Source organism: Melanotaenia boesemani, chromosome 9, assembly GCF_017639745.1.
Source record: "Melanotaenia boesemani isolate fMelBoe1 chromosome 9, fMelBoe1.pri, whole genome shotgun sequence".
Lineage (NCBI taxonomy): Eukaryota > Metazoa > Chordata > Actinopteri > Atheriniformes > Melanotaeniidae > Melanotaenia > Melanotaenia boesemani.
The window spans coordinates 8,640,777-8,662,972 of NC_055690.1; the positions used below are offsets into that span (position 1 = coordinate 8,640,777).

The following is a 22,196-nucleotide window of genomic DNA, read 5'->3' on the forward strand; positions in this document are numbered from 1 at the left end:
CCGCCTGGAACCAGTGAAGTTAAAGGCCATCTCGTTGCAGCCGATGCGTACTCTCTAGGCAGAAAAAACCCAAACAACCACTTGCGTGATCATGGTGTCTCCCCTGCCAGGTAAGTATAAGAACAGATTTTTTCTTACGTAAGGCTTTATTTACACATTGTTTCAACATTTACATTTACTTCACACATTATTTTACCCATTTCACGCATTGCCTGTATACATTACTAGAAAGATCCTTTCTTGATCTGTAAAACCTATTTTAAAAGGTTAAAAAACAGTTAGATAAAAGCAGATAAACAGATAAAAGCAATATACAGTACACATACGTTAAAACTGGTAAAAGAACAGTGCTACTTTAAACTTTTAAAACATAGTTTCAAAGGATAAAAAAGATAAAAAAGAAGGGGAGGGGTGCAGCCCCCAGAAATCAGGTTCTCCATCCCTCTTATCTGCAGGAGCGGGGGGGCCCTTGTACTTATAAATGGGGCCTCCCCACCCCTCCAAACATTTGGTCTCTCGGGCCTCCTGTCTTGCACTCAGGGAGGGTCCCCCCCTTCCTGCTCCTTCCCTCCATCCACACCCGGAGAGCCAGGCCGCTGCTGCCTCAACCTTCCACATGGTGCTCCGACTCCCTCATCCGAAGAGGCACAGGCAATGCTTCTTTGCGGCTGTGTCCTAGGCCTGCTGCCTGCAGATGTACTTTCCTTTATCATCTCTGCTGCCATCCGGATCACAACCGCTGGGGGAATCTGCCTGTGCCTCCTTACCAGCAAGTTCCTGGAGGTCCAAATGGCGTCTTTTATGGCAGTGAGAGTAAGCCACTGTTTAGCATACTCCTCTTTGCTAACATTTCCTTGGTGGCCCACCCCGTACAGCACCCACTGTACTAAGAGGACCTCCCTTGCTGGTAAGTTCGGGAATTGCAGGGAGCCGGCTGTTGCCCACAGGTCTACGGCAGCAATGCACTCCCAGAGCAAATGTCTCACCGACTCCGGCGCGCCACAACCAGGTCGGGGACAGGTCGCGGTCGCTGACATGCCCCGGGAGTGCATGACGGCCCTGACCGGGAGGATCCCATGAGCCACCATCCACGACAGGTCCCGGAGTCTGTTTGGAAGGGCGGGGTGGCCCACGTTGCGCCAAACGTAGAAGGCTCACCAAGGGTGAGACCGCGCACTAGACACACCGGTTCCCGCTCCTGCACACAAGAAACCATAGCACGATGATTAGTAAGAACATGCACATCCTCCCCCTCCAATGTAAAATCCTTTAAAAACTTTTGTATAAAAGCATACATGGATGGTAAGTTAAAAGACACCGGTACTTTGAGATTCACCGGTATTATTTTGAGCCTTCTTAAGTAGGATCCCATCCAGAACCTTGTCATCGCTGCCGACTTGGGGTTTCTGGAGGGATCCGTGGCTTGACTAAGGTGAAGTGCAACATATCTACACCCAAGAAACAATTTCAGGTCTGGGACTCCTTTACCTCCCTTTTCTTTTGGCTTTTTCATTTCCTCCCTCTTTAATTTCTCACACTTTGAGCCCCACAGGAAGTGAAAAATAGCTCGATCCAGTTCTAAAAACACTCTCCTCGCTGGCATAAAAACAGCACTGATCGATAAAAGCAAAGGTAAAATCACTGCTTTTATGATTAAAACCTTTCCTTCTATCGTCAGTCCTCTAAGTCCCCAGTAGCCCAGTCTTTTCTTAACTTTCCCTAATACTTCCGTCCAGTTTGTCTCCCTACCCCCCTCTTTGTCAAACTTAATGCCAAGTATTTTTTGTTCTGCCTGGGTCACTGTCAGTGGGAGTCCCTGGGTCTCTGTCGGTTGCCATGGTCCGTAAAACTGCACACAGGTTTTTTCCCTGTTGAGTTTTGAGCCTGAAGCTTGCCCAAACCAGTCCGTTACGTCTAAAGTCCTATTTATTGATGAGATATTGGTACATAGTATATTTACATCGTCCATCTATAATATTACCTTATTTGTCATTCCTCCACTCCCAGGGACTCCCACACCTTGGATTCTTTGGTCCCTTCTCAAGCCTTCTGCCAAGGGTTCTATACAGGCAACATACAGGAGGGCAGATAACAGACAACCCTGACGGACACCGCAGTTTAAATCCACTGCTTTTGTAAGGAACCTGTTAACCACAAATCTACTGCTAATGTCCCGATAGAGCAGTCCCACCCAGTCCACAAATCTAGCCGGAAACCCCATCTTTTGCAGTACCTGGAATAGGTACTGGTGCGAGACCCGATCAAAAGCCTTCTCGAAGTCTAAATTTAGGACTACTAACCGAATGTTTCTGTCTCTCGCATAACAGATGGTATCTTGGATCAGTATGAGGCTGTCGGTGATCTTCCTCCCGGGAACGGCACAGGCTTGATCCGGGTGAATCACGTCTCTTAAAACCATGGTCATTCGTGCTGCTAAAAGCTTGCTAAAAAGTTTGCAGTCTACGTTTAAAAGTGTGATTGGTCTCCAGTTTTTTAAGTCAGTTCTGTCCTTGTCTTTGTGAAGAAGCGTTACTATCCCTACTCTAAAACTGTCCGGAAGTCGGTTAACAGTTTCTAATTCTTTAAAAACAACAAGCAAATCTGGTGCTAAAATGTCCCAAAAGGTCAAATAAAATTCCAAAGGGAGCCCATCGAGCCCAGGGGCCTTCCCTTTCTTAAACGTTGCTAAACATTTCCCGAGCTCAAAAGCTGTAAAATCCTGTTCCAAGACCGCAGTCTTTGTTATTTTCTTTTCTATGTATTCCAGTACCTCATTTATTATTTCCTTATGAACACATTTTTCTTTATATAAGTTACAGTAATATCTTTCAACAGTTTCCAGCAGTTCTTGTGTATTTTTTGCACTTTCTCCATCTTCTTTCTTTAACTCTACAAAACCCCCATCCTTATTGATAATCCTTTTAAAGAAGTACCTGGTGCATTTCTCACCTTCTTCAATTTCTCGCTCTCGGCTCCTTAAGATAATACCCCTGGCTCTTATTTCTGCTATGGTTTTCATTTCACGCTTTACATCTTTTATTTCTTCATTGAAATCTATCCCTAGTTCCACTAGTTTAAAGTATCGTTGTAGTCGCCTTTGCAGCCCCATCATGCAATTTTGTTCCTTCGCTTTCTTTTTTTTTTTTACTAATTTTTTTTAAAAAAGTCTGGGTCCTTTTCTTCACCATCTCCCACCACTGTGCACGTGTGTTGTATAGATCCTGAAGGGTCTGCCAGTCCTGATACTGCTCCCTGTATTGGTCGACGATGGTTTGGTCCTCCAACAGGGAGCAGTTCAGTTTCCACAGACCACTTCCAAAGGTCACACCCGAAGTTAGTGACAGCGTGCAAGATAGCATGAGGTGATCTGAAAAAAAGATAGGTGTTAATCTAGCATCACTTGTCTGGCAATCGCGTGTAAAAAATAGTCTATGCGAGAGGCTTTGGTGCCGTCACCACTGAACCAGGTGAAGCCCTCCTCTCTGGGATGCATTATTCTAAAACAGTCAGTCAATTTGAGGTCCTTACATATATTTTGCAATAAAACTGATGATTTGTCTACTTTAAACTCCTCCCCCGCCCCTATTCTATCCTTATGACTTAGAATACAGTTAAAATCCCCCCCTAAAACCAGTGGTGCCCTCCCCAGCATGTGGGGCTGCAGATCTTTTAGAAGGTCGCATCTGTCATTTTTTATCACTAAAACCATAAACATTTAAAAGATTAAAAGCCTGTCCCAAAAAGGTCAGATGTGCTAAAAGTGCCCTTCTGTCTCTCACCACAGTGCTTCCCTTCACCAGCACCCGAGGGTTTTTTTATTAAAATGACCACTCCATCATTTTTATTTTCATTTGACCCGCTCCACAGGGACGTGTGCGGCCATTTTCTTTCCAATTTTGTGTATTTTCTATAAAAAGGTAGGCCACATTCTTGTAATAGAAATACGTCTGATTTTTGGGAATTTAAAAAGGATAAAACAGTTTGTGCTCTAATTTCCGACCTCACGCTCCTCACATTTAGTGATGAGAAGGTGAGGGTCATGAGTATGGTAGTATAGTAAAAGTATAACATTTTTTTTTTGTTTATCTCACATAAGACTTATAAAAGGCAAGGCCTATGTTATTTCATGTGAGCGGAGCTCTTCCTTTACTTCCGCAGGTGGGGAGGGGAGGGGTTCAGCTCCACCCCCCTTTCGGACTCTTGGAGTGGGCCTCTGTTGTAAAGACCAATTCATTTTATTTTCCTTCGGAGTTGATTGTAAGGCCAGTGTTAAGAAGGAGACCTCATTTGGTGAGTCAGGGGGGAAGATTCTGGCATCTCCCTCAGACGAGCTGTCTGTCGAGATGCCAGTTCTCCCCCTCTTCTCTATCACTATTGGAGAGTCTGAAGACAACTCTGATTACGGCCTCTTATTTTGCTGGCCATCAGGAAGGTAAGCTCCTTCACTATCCTCTTGTGTTTCTTTTATCTGACTCTCCATCACAGCTCCCCCCTCATGCTGCCTTTCCCCATCCTCACTTGAATCGGTTGTGGATGAGGAATCTGCAGACTCCTCCCCCTCTCCCACCTCATCTGAAGACTGTTCTCCAATCCCCTCTGTTGGCGGGAGATTTGAAATTTCTAAACCAGGCTCTTCAATTAGCTGTCTAACGGGCTCCAGCTGTCTTTCATTTTGTCTTTTAACCATTTTGTCCATTTTCAGTTTATTAGCAAAGGATTTAGGGCAATCTCTGAAGAGGTGATTTCTGTCTCCACAGAGATTACAAGCTCTGCCATTCGTACATTCCTCAAAGGTATGTCCCACTTCTCTGCACTTTCCACAAAACGTTAATTCACATGCCTCTACCAGGTGCCCATGTTCGCCACACTTCCGGCAGAGCTTGGGCTGCCCCTGGTAGTGAATGTAGCCTCTGTTCTCACCCAGCACTATCATATTTGGCAAGTGTTTCAGGCCCTGGAATCCCTGGGGGTCATGCCATTGTTGAATGGGGACCTTCCAGGCGCAATTCCAGATGCCATCCACGTCTCTTACCTTAATAGCCTGGCCTTTAACAGTGCAAAATCTACCCAACCATACACATATGTCCTCTGCATTTACCGTTTCATTGAACATCCTGACAATAACAGCTTTGTAGCTATTGTCGGTCAATTTCTCAACGACAAAGGCAGAGAATTGGGCTTTCACATTTTCAAATCTGTTCCAAAAAACAGTTAACAAGGCAGCAGAAACAAAACTAACATCAAAACCCTTATTTCCTGGTAAACTGAGGATACAATTCAAATCACTTGTGGAGAATTTTAATTATTTCTGAATCAGTTTCCTAGAGAAGTCTAGTCTAGACATCTCAAAGTAATTTTCTCCCTCTTGTCTAAAGAGGAAGCACACGCTGTGGTGCCTCCTCATGCCGGTAAAGGTTGCCGACATGGTGGAGGCACCACAGGCTCAAAAGGAAGAGAAACATAAAACTAGAAAAGCAGCGTTTCAAGGTATCTAAGTTGAAAAAAAGCCTTAAAAATTACTTACCTTGTACCAGACTTTCTTTTGTTACCTAAGAAACAAAAGGCAGTTCAAGCAGTTTTACAAACAGTAATACAAAAAGGAAATACAGTGATAACTGGAACAATATTTTAAATCACCCACAGCTATGTTCTAGCTGCAATGACTGAACACAAAACCCCAGCACAAGTGATATCCTCCCAAGTACTGGCAAAAAAAAGGTATAAGCCACAAGACTAAACTTTTCACCACCCAAGGAGGCGATCGCTGTCTTAGCCAAAAGGCTGAGAAGCGATAACCTTCCACTGACTGGCACCAGACTCCCTTTTGTGGGCACGTAGCGCACTTGTGTCGGTGCCCTGTTTTGCCACTGGGAATGGCTAATTTGCACATCCGCCCAACCAGGCAATGCAGCCAGCGCTCCTTAATACGGGGGGTTAGGGAATGCTGAGTCCTCGTGGACAGAAATGAACGGGCAAGTGCTGCCGGTGTATGCAAAGTCGTGACGATGGACTTGTCACCATTTCAAAAGGGCTGCCGTCACGTTTGAGCTCATAACTCCCTTATTCTTGGACCAAAACATTCTGGAGTACCAGCGGAACGTAGTGAAATGCTTGACCCTCTTTCAAATGTTTCATGCTGGAGTACCAGGGACACAATAAAGTATTTCAAGTTTCCACTAACCTCCACTCACTTTTATTCATTTTTAGAATTTTGTTCTAGAGTACCAGGGGCCCAAACGGGACTGTGTGCATTTTTTCACACTCTGTTACTGTTCAAAGTGTTTCATTCTGGAGTACCAGGGACACAACAGTGTTTATTGCAGTTTTCCACTCACTTTTAATCATTTCTAATGTTTCATTCTAGAGTACCAGGGGATCAAATGGGACTTTGTGTATTTTTTCAAAGTGGTTCACTGTGGAGTACCTGGGGCACAAAGAGAACTTGGTGATATCTCAGTCATGCTTTGTCCAACGTATATGAAACTTTTCCCACATGTTCCCCAACATCCCATGAGTAGATCCTGTGGGTTCCAGCTCAATCCGTGGAGCAATAAGCCAGTTATGGCCTCTAAACGCCACCGAGTTCACCCAGGCGTTCCTCCACCTTCTCCCCGCGGCAGAGCACTCCCATCCCGGCCAGAGTGCGCTGCGCGGGTCGATCAGACAACTCTCGCTCATAACTCGCCGGCCGTTGGTCAGAAATTTCTGAAACTTTTCACACGTCTTCCTCAACATCCACAGAGTGTGTCCTGTCAGTTTCGGCTCAATCTGTTGAAAAATGACCAAGTTAAACCGCTGTCCACAAACCTTACCTGACATCCAATAATAAAATCTTAGACTTGGAAAGTTGGGTTCAATCTGTCATAAACCAGCCATACTTCATGCTAGGCTCCCCAGATTTGTACCAGTTGTCCATTGTCAACCCCTCTATATGTGTGAGAGGCTTGACGAAAATCAGACAAAGTACAGTACAGTTATGGCATTCTGAAAACAGGTGTCCACGTCTAATACTTGATCATTGAGCCTCATAACTCGGTCATACTTGGATCTACAAAGCTGAAACTCCAGATCTAGACTCATGAAGCTCCAGTGAGTGTGTGATATCGATTTCATCTCGATATCTGTAAAAATGACCACTTGATGGATGCTGTCCACAAACTTGACCTGACGCTACAATGTTAAAGCCTTAGACGTGTACACTGAATGTTTAAACAGTCATAACTTCTCCAAATGTGAAGCTAGAAGAGTGAAACTTGAACGTGTGGTTCCTTGCACCATGCACAACAAGTGTGAGGAGTCTGGGGTTGATCAGACAAGCAGAAAAGCATCGTTAAACTGGACATGTCTCCGTTTGAAGATGGCGGCCGTCACGTTTGAGCTCATAACTCACTTATTTCTGGACCAAAACAGCTGAGACTTCACAGACATGTTCATGGACAGCCAATGACTGTGTGTCTCCCCCTCCATGCAGCATGTTTGCAATTCTACAGCAATTTTGAAGAGTGCGCACCGCTCCTGGCAGCACTGCAACGCCAGGTTGATGCATGGAGTGAACGGAGCGAGCTCCTTTTTCAGACTCCCATTCCCTAAAAATCCATTTAATACGTAGCCCTCACATGGAGGACATATGAGATATTAAACTGATAAGAACAGATTTTTTTCTTTCGTAAGGCTTTATTTACATTGTTTCAACATTTACATTTACTTCACACGTTATTTTACCCATTTCACGCATTGCCTGACTATTACTAGGAAAATCCATTCTTGATCTGTAAAACCTATTTAAAAGGTTAAAAAACAGCTATACAGATAAAAGCAATATACAGTACACATACGTTAAAACTGGTAAAAGAACAGTGCTACTTTAAACTTTTAAAACATAGTTCGGGGGGGGGGGGGCCCTTGTACCTACAAACGGGGCCTCCCCACCCCTCCAAACATTTGGTCTCTCAGGTCTCCTGTCTTACACTCAGGGGGGATCCCCCCCTTCCTGCTCCTTCCCTCCAACCACACCCGGAGAGCCAGGCCGCTGCTGCCTCGCCCTTCCACATGGTGCTCCGACTCCCTCGTCCGAAGAGGCACAGGCGACGTAGAATGGTTGCTTCTGTCTCTTTCTGTAAACAAAACTCCCCAAATGGCATACCCTTACCATATTACATTAATGACTCTCACCCTCTCAACATTAAATGTGAGGAGTGTAAAGTCAGAACTGAGAGCACAAATGGTCTTATCGTTTCTACAGTCCTATAACTCTCACGTGATTTTGTTACAAGAGTGTGGCTTACCCTTCCAGAAACATTATAAGAGGATGGAGCAGAAATGGCCATATCCCTCTATATGGAGCGGATCAAATGAGAATAAAAACGACGGTGTGGCCATTTTATTAAAAATCCCTAGGATAATGGTGAAGGGAAGCACTGTGGTGAGAGATGGTCGGGCACTTTTAGCGTATTTGACTTTTATGGGACAGACTTTTAAGCTCTTAAATATTTATGGTTTTAACGACAAAAATGACAGGTATGACCTTCTGGAGGAGCTGCAGCCCCACATGCTGGGGAGGGCACCACTGGTTTTCGGGGGGGATTTAAACTGCATTCTAAGTCATAAGGATAGAAGAGGAGCGGGGGAGGGTTTGAAAGTAGACAAATCATCAGTTTTATTACAAAATATATGTAAGGACTTTAAATTGACTGACTGCTTTAGAAAAATGCATCCCAGAGAGGAGGGCTTCACCTGGTACAGTGGTGACGGCACCAAAGCCTCTCGTATAGACTACTTTTTTACACGTGACTGCCAGATAAGTGATGCTAGATTAACACCTATCTTTTTCTCAGATCACCTCATGCTATCCTGCACGCTGTCACTAACTTCGGGTGTGACTTATGGAAGTCGTCTGTGGAAACTGAACTGCTCCCTGTTGGAGGACCAAACCATCGTCGACCAATACAGGGAGCAGTATCAGGACTGGCAGACCCTTCAGGATCTATACAACACACGTGCACAGTGGTGGGAGATGGTGAAGAAAAGGACCCAGACTTTTTTAAAAAAAATTTGTAAAAAAAAAAAAAGAAAGCGAAGGAACAAAATTGCATGATGGGGCTGCAAAGACGATTACAACGATACTTTAAACTAGTGGAACTAGGGATAGATTTCAACGAAGAAATAAAAGATGTAAAGCGTGAAATGAAAACCATAGCAGAAATAAGAGCCAAGGGTATTATCCTAAGAAGCCGAGAGCGTGAACTCGAAGAAGGTGAAAAATGTACCAGGTACTTCTTTAAAAGGATTATCAATAAGGATGGAGGTTTTGTAAAGTTAAAGAAAGAAAATGGAGAAAGGGCAAAAAATACACAAGAACTGCTGGAAACTGTTGAAAGATATTACCGAAACTTATACAAAGAAAAATGTGTTCACAAGGAAATAATAAATGAGGTATTGGAATACATAGAAAAGACAATAACAAAGACTGCGGTCTTGGAACAGGATTTTACAGCTTTTGAGCTCGGGAAATGTTTAGCAACGTTTAAGAAAGGGAAGGCCCCTGGGCTGGATGGGCTCCCTTTGGAATTTTATTTGACCTTTTGGGACATTTTAGCACCAGATTTGCTTGTTGTTTTTAAAGAATTTGAAACTCTTAACAGACTTCTAGACAGTTTTAGAGTAGGGATAGTAACGCTTCTTCACAAAGACAAAGACAGGACTGACCTAAAAAATTGGAGACCAATCACACTTTTAAACGTAGACTGCAAACTTTTTAGCAAGCTTTTAGCAGCACGAATGACCATGGTTTTAAGAGACGTGATTCACCCGGATCAAGCCTGTGCCGTTCCCGGGAGGAAGATCACCGACAGCCTCATACTGATCCGAGATACCATCTGTTATGCGAGAGACAGAAACATTCGGTTAGTAGTCCTAAATTTAGACTTCGAGAAGGCTTTTGATCGGGTCTCGCACCAGTACCTATTCCAGGTACTGCAAAAGATGGGGTTTCCAGCTAGATTTGTGGACTGGGTGGGACGGCTCTATCGGGACATTAGCAGTAGATTTGTGGTTAACGGGTTCCTTACAAAAGCAGTGGATTTAAACTGTGGTGTCCGTCAGGGTTGTCCGTTATCTGCCCTCCTGTATGTTGCCTGTATAGAACCCTTGGCAGAAGGCTTGAGAAGGGACCAAAGAATCCAAGGTGTGGGAGTTCCTGGGAGTTAGGAAAAGACTGGGCTACTGGGGACTGAGAGGACTGACGATAGAAGGAAAGGTTTTAATAATAAAAGCAGTGATTTTACCTTTGCTTTTATCTTTTTTTTTTTTTTTTTTTTTTTTTTTTTTTAACCTGTCTTGTCCAGCATCGTTGCAAACAGAATGATTGTCTGGCTGCCGTCTGGTGCTGGGCAATTTTACTCAATCAAGCAGGGATTTATACTACATGTATAAAGTCCCTCTTGGTGACATGAGAAACTTTATTAAATCAGACTCTTAATGCTGGACTCGACCGGAGGGGACAGAGAGAGAGAGAGAGAAAAGAAAGTAGAGAGAAGAGGGAGGGGAGAGAGAGGGACAGAAAGGGTGTGGGGAGTGCGGGTGGGGACTTGAAACATCATACAGAAGACCATGTAATCCATACTACTTACAACATATATAGCTAAGATCATCCTAGCCAGTAGGTCATTACACAACTAGTTGATAATAGTAACAATAATAATAATAAGAGTAAGAGTAATAATAATAATAAGAACAGAAATAATAAAAAAAAGAAAAAAAAATATGATAATAGATATAAGTGAAACTGCTGTATTCAAGAACACGCGCAGAGAAACCTGTGTGGATGTGTTGGAGAACTCGGCCACACGGCGACGCAAAGACTGTGTGGAGACGTTCAGGAAGGAGTGACCATGCAGAGTGATCATGCAGATGCCACCTCACTTGAACAGAGGCCAGAGTCAGGCCAGCGGTCCCGAGACCCAGGCCACAGGCAACAGATCCCGACCGGTCCACAGAGACGACCACTCGCCCGCCCAGGAAGGCAGCAGCAGGAGACCCCAGCAGGAGCCGCCCCGCGGACACAGGGCACCGGCCCCGGCGGGCCGAGGCCAGCAGTCCCCGACCCCCCCGGGCACCGGCCGCCCGGGACAGACGGGGCAGAGGGCCCGGGCCCAGGAGCGCAGGGACACCCCCCTCCCCCACAGGCCGAGGGCCAGCACGCCACCCGGGGGGACCCGGCCCGCCCAGACGGCCACCACCAGAGGCCAGCCCCACACCCCAGCGCCCAGCCGCACACCCCGAGAACCAGTCCTGCCCCCCCCCCCCCAGACCAACACACACACACACAAACACACACACTCTCCTTCCACTCCTCCATTCATCCTCCCACGCATACACCATTCAACCCTCATACTCTGTCCTCCCACACACACACACCATCCTTCCACCATCCATCCTTCCACACACACACCATCCTTCCTCCCACACACTCACCATCCTTCCACCATACACTCTCCCACACCTACCCCATCCTCCCACACACACATCATCCCTCCACCACTCATCCTCCCACACATACACCATCCTCCCTCTCATACACCATTCATCCACCTTCACACCTCCCACACACACACACACACACCATCCTTCCACTACCCATCCTCCCACACATACATCATTCTCCTACACATACACCGTCCTCCCTCTCCTACACCAAACATCCACCTTCACGTACCCCATCCTCCCACACACACACACCACCCCTCCATCACCCACTCTCCCAAACATACACCACTCCCCCACACACACACCATCCTCCCTCCCATACACCATCCATCCTCCCGCACACACACCATCCTTCCACCATCCATCCTCCCACACACTCCCCCATCCCTGCACCATACATTCTCCCATACATACCCCATCCTCCCACACATACATCATCCCTCCACCATTCATCCTCCCACACCCACACCACCCCCCCTCCCACACACCACGCATCCACCTCCACACACCCCACCCTCCCACACACCATCCCTCCACCACCCATCCCCCCACACCCACACCCCTCTCCCACCCACACACCACCCCCCCCCCAACACACACACACACAAACACCATCCCCCCACCACCATCCTCCCGCCACCCCACGCCGCGGGGGGACAGCCCCAGCCAGGAGGCGAGGAGACACGAGCCAGGCCCCCACCACTCCCCCGCCCCCCACTCCCCACCCCCAAAACAGCACCTTCCCCCCAGGGCCAGCAGCCAAAACCCCCCGGGACAGCCCGCCTACGCCCCGGGCCAACGCGACAGGCCACCCGGCCCGCCCCGCCCCCGGGCCATCCATGGAGACAGGGGCGCTTGAAGACCCCATCCCCCCTCCCTCCCCCACTAGTGATGGAATATATTATGTGCTGTTTGCAATTTAAAAAAGAGGGTTAAAATTGGGGGGCAGTAACTGCATTGAGGAGGGGGCGGGGCCACCTGAGCAGTCCCACCCACCTGACCTCGCATGTTCCACCCCCCAAAACGTGTTTGTATGTTGCAAATGTTATTTGTGCTCAGTGACTAAGTGGAATTAAAAGCTGGGAGGCATGCTGCCGCTCGGCGAAGCAACGGGGCCACTATGATGACCCCCCTGCCCCGCCCAGCGCAACAAGCACACCTCCCACAGCCCTACCTGTGTATGTAGTGAAGAGTGGGGGAGGGGAGGGGTCAGGAGATGTAGGTCCAGAGGGGAGTAAGCCTCCCCCCTGGAAGACGACCCGCCAGTGGCTTAGGGCGCCCCCGTCGCCCGCCGGCCCCGAAGGGCGTCACAGGCCCGGAGCAGGCACCCCAACCCAGGCACGCCACGAACCCCCCCAGGGGCCAGCCACCAGCCCAAGGGGCCACTTTCCTCTTTCTGAGTGGGAGGGGGGCGAGGCAAAGGAAGGGAACCCCAGGCCCACGCCCCCAACACCCGGCCAGGGCGCCCCCCAGAGGACACGTCCTAACCCCCTGCAAACGCACACACACTTTCACACACCTCTATACACCAACACCTCAATACGTGCACATACCTCCACACACACACTTCACGCACATACCTATAAACACACACACCGGTGCCCACATACACACACACACTCTCATACCCCTCCATACACATACACCACTACACACGCACTCACATACATACCTGCATATACACACAAGCACCTCCATACATACTCACGCCTCCACCCACTCCTTCACTCCTCCACACACACCTCGACCTCCACGTGCACACACTCATATATACACACCTTCACACACACCCACACACACATCCCACATAGACCTCCACACACACACCCGCACACCACTCACACACACATACACGCACACACCTAGACCTTCATACACACCCACACACACATACAGCACACACATCCCTCTACACCCATCCACACACCAGCATACCTACAGACACACACACATACACACCCACCTATATACAAACACACCCCCACCCAGGTTCCGGGGCTGCGACCAAGCACCAGGGCACGGACCAACCCCCGGCACGGCACATCCGGACGGGCCCAGCCCCCCCCAGCAGCGGCAGACCCCCCACCCCCAGGAGAGGGGGGAGACCCGACACCCCAGAGCCCGGGGCCCCCACCCGGCCCACCCCGGGCCCGACCGGCCACCCGGCCAGGGGCCGACGGACACCGACCCAGGCACCCCGGCAGCCACCCCCCACCGCCACGAGGCAGCCCCACCCCGGGGCCCACCCAATGCCGCCCGCCCAGACCGGAACCCCCAGCCGACCCAGCAGCGGAGCAGCCGAGATCCCCACTCAGGAGACAACCGGAGACCCGAAGCCACCAGGGACCCCCCACCCATATCCACCCCCATCCCAGCGAAGCTGCAATCCTCCACCTACATTAGGTGATGTAGCCAGTCACAGGGGACCAGAGGGAATGAAAGTCATCTGATTGGTTCCTGGAGGAGGCAGACATTGTCTCAATGCTGATGTGATCTAACAGGAGATTTCTAAACTGCTGGATAGACAAATTATTCTTATCTTTCCAGTTCACAAGAATAGTTTTCTTTGCGATGCATAAGACTGCGAGGACCAAGTTTATGGAGTGTATTCCTATGTTAGTGTCACCCAGGTCGCCCAGTAGGCAAAGTGTGGGGTTTGCAGAAAAACTGGTTTTAAACCATTTTGAGAGATCTTCACACACCTTAATCCAGAACCTTTGGACAGGTGTGCAGGACCACAGCGCATGGATGTAGCTATCAGAAGTGTTCTCAGAGCAGTGTGGGCAGATATCTGATGGTGAAAGGCCCATCCTGAACATCCTGTGTCCTGTATAATGAGTTCTATGGAGAATTTTGAATTGTATTAGTTGTATATTTGAATTCTGAGTCATTTTAAACGTGTTTAAACATATTTGTGACCATCTTTTCTGATCAAAGTTATTAGATAAATCATCTTCCCATTTTGAAGTTGGGAGAGATATCCTGTCTTCTAGCTTTGCAAGTAATCTATATATTTTTGATAATAATTTTGGAGTATTAAGATTCAAGAATTCTGCTATTCTGACAGGAAGCTGCAAGTCTAACTGTACAGGGGTATACTTCTTACATATAATTGATTTTAGTTGGTGGTACTCTAAGAATTTATTGCTGTTGATCCCATACTGTGAGACAATTGTGTTGAAAGATACAAAGTTTCCATTTTCTATTATCTGTCCTAACTGTTGTATTGCTTTAGTCTTCCATTGAGTGAAGTTTATCATCTTTTTGTTCTGCAGGATGTCAGGGTTGTTCCAGATGGGTGTAAGTCTACATGGAAAGAGGGAAGATCTGGTTATCTTACAGAATTCCCACCAAGCCATTAAGGAAAAACGGATGTTAAGGCTTTTAAAGCACTTATATGATTTAATGGTTGAGCTGATGAACGGCAGGTCAGAGATGACTAAGTCCTCACACAAAGCCTGCTCCCCATCTAGCCACGGCTCATCCAGATAACTGGGTTTGAGCCACTTTGAGATGTACTGCAGCCTGTTAGCTATAAAGTAGTGATTAAAGTTTGGTAGGTCCAGTCCTCCTCTATCTTTAGTCTGCTGTAAGGTTTTAAGACTGATACGTGATGGCTTGTTTTTCCAAAGAAACTTAGATATGAAAGAGTCCAGAGATTTAAACCAACTGGTGGAGGGTTTAGTGGGTATCATTGAAAATAAATAATTAACTTTAGGTAGAATCATCATCTTAATGGTGGCAACTCTCCCCATTAGTGAGATGGGTAAGCGCCTCCACCGTAAGAGATCATCTTCTATTGTTTTTAGTAGCTGAACATAGTTTAATTTTGTTAAATCTGATAATCTGGGGGAAATATTTATACCTAAATATCTAATGTTTCCTGTCTGTATTTTGATATTAGGGATGTTTTGTAGGTCACAGTTGATGGACATGGCTGTAGTCTTAGACCAGTTAATAGAATAATCAGATATTGATGAGAACTTATTAATAACTGTGATTGTCTCAGAGAGTGATGTTTGTGAGTTCTGAAGGAAGAGTAATACATCATCTGCATAAAGACTTATTTTATGTTCTATATTTTTGCCCTGGATTCCTTTAATTTCTATATTTTGTCTAATAGCAGCTGCTAACGGCTCTATGAAAATGGCAAAAAGTGACGGGGAGAGTGGACAGCCCTGTCTGGTGCCTCTCTGTAAGCGGAAGCTTGGAGAAGTTTGATCGTTGGTTTTCACACATGCATTTGGGTTATTATATAATATTTTAATCCACTCTATGAAAGCAGGTCCAAACCCAAATTTGTCTAGTGTTGCAAATAGAAACTTCCAGTTTACCCTGTCGAAGGCTTTTTCTGCATCTAGAGAAATGATTGTGGATTCTAGATTATGTAAAGTAGAGTAATCTATGAGGTTAATTAGTCTACGCGTGTTAGTAGATGAATGTCGACCTTTTATAAAACCTGTCTGGTCCGGATGTATTATAAGAGGGGTTATTTTTTCTATCCTTCTGGCAAGAGCTTTACTAATTATTTTCAGGTCTACATTTATTAAAGATATGGGACGGTAACTGGATGGAAGTGTGGGGTCTTTGCCTGGTTTTAGCAATAGTGTTATATTAGCTAAGTTCATATTTTGCGGTATTTTTTGTTTTTCCTGTATTTCTAACAACATATTATAAAATGTAGGAGCTAGCGTTGTCCAGAATTCCTTGTAAAATTCTGCTGAGTAACCATCTGGACCCGGGGCTTTATTGTTGGGCATATGTTGGAGAGCTTCGTGGAGTTCATCTACAGTAATAGGTGCATCTAAATTTATTTTATTTTCATTTTTTAGTTTTGGTAGATTAATGTTGTTTAAAAATTGTTCAATATGTTCATCTGTTGGATTAATCTGTGATTCATATAATGTTTTATAGAAGCTTCTAAACGTGTCATTTATCTTGTCTGGGTCATCCTACCTTTGCTTTTATCGATCAGTGCTGTTTTTATTCCATCAAGGAGAGTGTTTTTAGAACTGGATCGAGCCATTTTTCACTTCTTGTGGGGCTCAAAGTGTGAGAAATTAAAGAGGGAGGAAATGAAAAAGCCAAAAGAAAAGGGAGGTAAAGGAGTCCCAGACCTGAAATTGTTTCTCGGGTGTAGATATGTTGCACTTCATCTTAGTCAGGCCAAGGATCCCTCCAGAAACCCCAAGTCGGCAGCGATGACAAGGTTCTGGATGGGATCCTACTTAAGAAGGCTGAAAATAATACCGGTGAATCTCCCGTGTCTTTTAACTTACCACCCATGTATGCTTTTATACAAAAGTTTTTAAAGGATTTTACATTGGAGGGGGAGCATGTGCATGTTCTTACTAATCATCATGCTATGGTTTCTTGTGTGCAGGAGCGGGAACCAGTGTGTCTAGTGTGCGGTCTCACCCTTGGTGAGCCTTCTACCGTTTGGCGCAACGTGGGCCACCCCGCCCTTCCAAACAGACTCCGGGACCTGTCGTGGATGGTGGCTCATGGGATCCTCCCGGTCAGGGCCGTCATGCACTCCCGGGGCATGTCAGCGACCGCAACCTGTCCCCGACCTGGTTGTGGCGCGCCAGAGTCGGTGAGACATTTGCTGTGGAAGTGCACTGTTGCCGTAGACCTGTGGGCAAAAGCCGGCTCCCTGCAGTTCCCGAACTTGCCAGCAAGGGAGGTCCTCTCAGTACAGTGGGTGCTGTACGGGGTGGGCCACCAAGGAAAGGTTAGCAAAGAGGAGTATACTAAACAGTGGCTCACCCTCGCTGCCATAAAAGACTCCATTTGGACCTCCAGGAACTTGCTGGTTAGGAGGCACAGGCAGATTCCCCCAGCGGGTGTGATCCGGATGGCAGCAGAGACGATAAAGGAAAGTACATCTGCAAGCAGCAGGCCTAGGACACAGCCGCAAAGAAGCATCGCCTGATAAGAACAGATTTTTTTTTCTTTTTCAAGGTTTTATTGTACATTATTTCAGCATTTGACATCTGTACATTTTTTACCCATTTTACGTATTTCCGTACATTACTATGGAAAAAGGAATCCATTGTTTATCTGTAAAACTCTTTCCAAAACCTAAAAACAGTTTTACAGTTAAAAGCAATATACAAACCACAAATACGTTAAAACCGGTAAAAACAGTGCTAATTTAAATTATTTCATTAAAACATGGTTTTAAAAGTAAAGAAAATGCAGTTTCCAAAAACCAGGCCCTCCAGCTCTCTCGTCCGCAGGAGCGGGGCTTCCGTTTTTCAACGGGGCCTTATCCACCCCCCCAAACAGTAGGTCTCTCGGGTCTCCCGTCTTTCGCTCAGGGGGGATCCCCCCCTTCCTGCTCCTTCCCTCCATCCACACCTGGAGGGCCAGGCCGCTGCTGCCTCGACCTTCCTCGTGTGGCTCCGGCTCCCTCTTCCGAAGAGGCACAGGCGATGCTTCTTCGCAGCTGCATCCTAGGCCTGCTGCCTGCAGATGTTGTTCCTTTTATTTTTCTGCTGCCCTCCGGATCGCAGCTGCTGGGGGAATCTGCCTGTGCCTCCCCACCAGCAAGTTCCTGGAGGTCCGCATGGCGTCTTTTTTGGCAGCCAGGGTGAGCCACTGTCATACCTGGTCCTCCTTGTTGACGTTTCTTTAGTGGCTCACCCCGAACAGCACCATCTGTGCTGAGGGGACCTCCCTTGCTGGTGAGTTCAGGAATTGCAGGGAGCCGGCTGGTGCCCACAGGTCTACGGCAGCAGTGCACTCCCAGAGCAGATGTCCCAGTGTCTCTGGCGCGCCACAACCAGGTCGGGGACAGGTTGATGTTCTTGCCATGCCCCGGTAGTGACTGTCGGCTCTGACCGGGGGGATCCCATGAGTCTCCATCTAGTACGGGCTCCGGAGTCTGTTCGGGAGGGCGGAGTGGCCCACGTCGTGCCAACCCGTCGGTACTGGAACCCACCGCTTCCCGCTCCTGCGCACAAGAGGCCCAGGTGCAATGGTCAGTAAAAACATTTTTGAGTTCTGGCTTTATGCTACTCAGGCTCAATATTATATAATAGAGGTATGTCATTTTAAAGGTTTTTTCTTACCAAATTAAACAAAACATACTAGCTTGCCCAGACAGATATCTAAGTGATCTCTTGTGAGCGGAGCTCCTCCTTCACCTCCTCAGTTGGGAAGGAAGTGATCCCAGCTCCGCCCCCCCTTCGAACTCTTGGAGTAGGCCTCTGCTGCAAGGCATAATCCATTTTATTATTTTTCGGGGTTGATTGCAGAGCTAGTGTTAAAAAAGAGACCTCGTTTGGTGAGTCAGGGAGGAAGATCCTGGTATCCCCCGCAGACGAACTATCTGACGAGATACCAGTTCTTCCCCTCTTCTCCACTACAATAGGAGAGTCCGGAGACAACTCTGACACCGGCCTCTTATTTTGTTGACCGTCTGGAGGAAAGGCTTCATTACTGTCATATTGTGTTTCTTCCATATCACACTCCATAATAGCTCTACCATCTGCCTGCATCTCCCCCTCTCCACTCTCTCCACTTGAGCTGGTTGTGGAAAGGGTTTCTGCAGGCTCCTCCTCCTCTCCTGACTCACTTAAAGATTGTCCGCCAATCTCCTTTCTTGGCGAGAGATTTGAATTTTCAGGTCTAACCGCCTCAATTAACTGCTCAACTAGCTCCAGCTGTCTTCCATCCTGATTCATGTCCTTTCTTTCCTTTTTCAGTTTGTTGGAAAACGATTTTGGGCAATCCCTGAAGAGATGGTTTATTTCCCCACAGAGATTACACTTTCTGCCATTGGTACATTCCTCAAAGGTGTGCCCAATTTCTCTACATTTTCCACAAAACGTTTTATCACAAGCTTCTACCAGGTGCCCATGGTCACCACACCTGCGGCAGAGCTTGGGCTGTCCCTGGTAATGAATGTAGCCTCTGTTTTCACCCAGCACTATCATATTTGGTAGGTGCTTCAGGCCCTGGAAACCCAGAGGGTCTTGCCATTGTTGTATGGGGACCCTCCAGGAGCAATTCCAGATGCCGTCCGCATCCCTAACCTTGGTAGCCTGGCCTTTAACAGTGCAAAATCTTCCCAACCATATACATATATCCTCTGCATTTACCGTTTCATTGAACATTTTGACAATAACTGTTTTATAGCTATTGTCGGTTAGCTTCTCCACGTCAAATGCAGAAAATTGGGTCTTTACATTCTCAAACTTAATCCAAAAATCCGTCAACTTAGCCGCAGAAACAAAACTTACGTCAAAACCTTTGTTGCCTGGTAAGGTCAATATACAATTCAAGTCTCCTGGAAGAAACCTTAACTCTTTCTGTATGAACTTTCTAGAAAAGTCTAGCCTTGACATCTCATAAGATTTGCCCTCTTCTTCCTTGAAGAGGAACCGCACACTGTGGTGCCTCCTCATGCCGGCAAAGTTGGCCGACATGGTGGAGGCACCACAAACTCAAAAAATGGAAAGTGAAACACACACACTAAAAGGTTCTCAAAAACTTATAAGAAAAACTTACCTTACATTTTCCTAAAAAATGAGACAATTAATACAAAATTATATGCAACATCACACTAAATGAAGAGAAACAGGAATACAGCTGCTGAACACACACAGTTTCAAAGTGCTTGCAACTATTATTGAGCTGCAATCATCTAAGACAAGGTTTTCAGCACCAAAATATCCTCCGCAGCTCTGGCAAAACATATAGCCACAAGGCTAAAATTTCACCACCCAAGGAGGCGATCGCTGTCTTAGCCAAAAGGCCGAGAAGCGATAACCTTCCACTGACTGGCACCAGACTCCCTTTTGTGGGCACGTAGCGCACTTGTGTCGGTGCCCTGTGTTGCCACTGGGAATGGCTAATTTGCACATCCGCCCATCCAGGCAATGCAGCCGGCGCTCCTTAATACGGGGGGGGTTAGGGAATGCTGAGTCCTCGTGGACAGAAATGAACGGGCAAGTGCTGCCGGTGTATGCAAAGTCGTGACGATGGACTTGTCACCATTTCAAAAGGGCTGCCGTCACGTTTGAGTTCATAACTCCCTTATTCTTGGACCAAAACATTCTGGAGTACCAGCGGAACGTAGTGAAATGCTTGACCCTCTTTCAAGTGTTTCATGCTGGAGTACCAGGGACACAATAAAGTATTTCAAGTTTCCACTAACCTCCACTCACTTTTATTCATTTTTAGAATTTTGTTCTAGAGTACCAGGGGCCCAAACGGGACTGTGTGAATTTTTCCACGCTCTGTTACTGTTCAAAGTGTTTCATTCTGGAGTACCAGGGACACAACAGTGTTGATTGCAGTTTTCCACTCACTTTTAATCATTTCTAATGTTTCATTCTAGAGTACCAGGGGATCAAATGGGACTTTGTGTATTTTTTCAAAGTGGTTCACTGTGGAGTACCTGGGGCACAAAGAGAACTTGGTGATATCTCAGTCATGCTTTGTCCAAAGTATATGAAACTTTTCCCACATGTTCCCCAACATCCCATGAGTAGATCCTGTGGGTTCCAGCTCAATCCGTGGAGCAATAAGCCAGTTATGGCCTCTAAACGCCACCGAGTTCACCCAGGCGTTCCTCGGCCTTCTCCCCGCGGCAGAGCACTCCCATCCCGGCCAGAGTGCGCTGCGCGGGTCGATCAGACAACTCTCGCTCATAACTCGCCGGCCGTTGGTCAGAAATTTCTGAAACTTTTCACATGTCTTCCTCAACATCCACAGAGTGTGTCCTGGCAGTTTCGGCTCAATCTGTTGAAAAATGACCAAGTTAAACCGCTGTCCACAAACCTTATCTGACATCCAATAATAAAGTCTTAGACTTGGAAAGTTGGGTTCAATCTGTCATAAACCAGCCATACTTCATGCTAGGCTCCCCAGATTTGTACCAGTTGTCCATTGTCAACCCCTCTATATGTGTGAGAGGCTTGACGAAAATCAGACAAAGTACAGTACAGTTATGGCATTCTGAAAACAGGTGTCCACGTCTAATACTTGATCATTGAGCCTCATAACTCGGTCATACTTGGATCTACAAAGCTGAAACTCCAGATCTAGACTCATGAAGCTCCAGTGAGTGTGTGATATCGATTTCAGCTCGATATCTGTAAAAATGACCACTTGATGGATGCTGTCCACAAACTTGACCTGACGCTACAATGTTAAAGCCTTAGACGTGTACACTGAATGTTTAAACAGTCATAACTTCTCCAAATGTGAAGCTAGAAGAGTGAAACTTGAACGTGTGGTTCCTTGCACCCTGCACAACAAGTGTGAGGAGTCTGGGGTTGATCAGACAAGCAGAAAAGCATCGTTAAACTGGACATGTCTCCGTTTGAAGATGGCGGCCGTCACGTTTGAGCTCATAACTCACTTATTTCTGGACCAAAACAGCTGAGACTTCACAGACATGTTCATAGACAGCCAATGACTGTGTGTCTCCCCCTCCATGCAGCATGTTTGCAATTCTACAGCAATTTTGAAGAGTGCGCACCGCTCCTGGCAGCACTGCAACGCCAGGTCGATGCATGGAGCGAGCTCCTCTTTCAGACTCCCATTCCCTAAAAATCCATTTAATACGTAGCCTTCACATGGAGGACATATCAGATATTAAACTGATAAGAACAGATTTTTTTTTTTTTTTTTTCTTTTTCAAGGTTTTATTGTACATTATTTCAGCATTTTACATTTGTACATTTTTTACCCATTTT

General features: G+C 46.6%; 2 pseudogenes; both read right to left on the reverse strand.

Moving 5' to 3' along the window:
* Positions 1-7,499: 7,499 nt before the first annotated feature.
* On the reverse strand, positions 7,500-7,676 carry LOC121646793 (annotated as a pseudogene).
* Positions 7,677-21,968: 14,292 nt separating this feature from the next.
* LOC121646796 lies at positions 21,969-22,146 on the reverse strand (annotated as a pseudogene).
* Between the last annotated feature and the right edge of the window lie 50 nt (positions 22,147-22,196).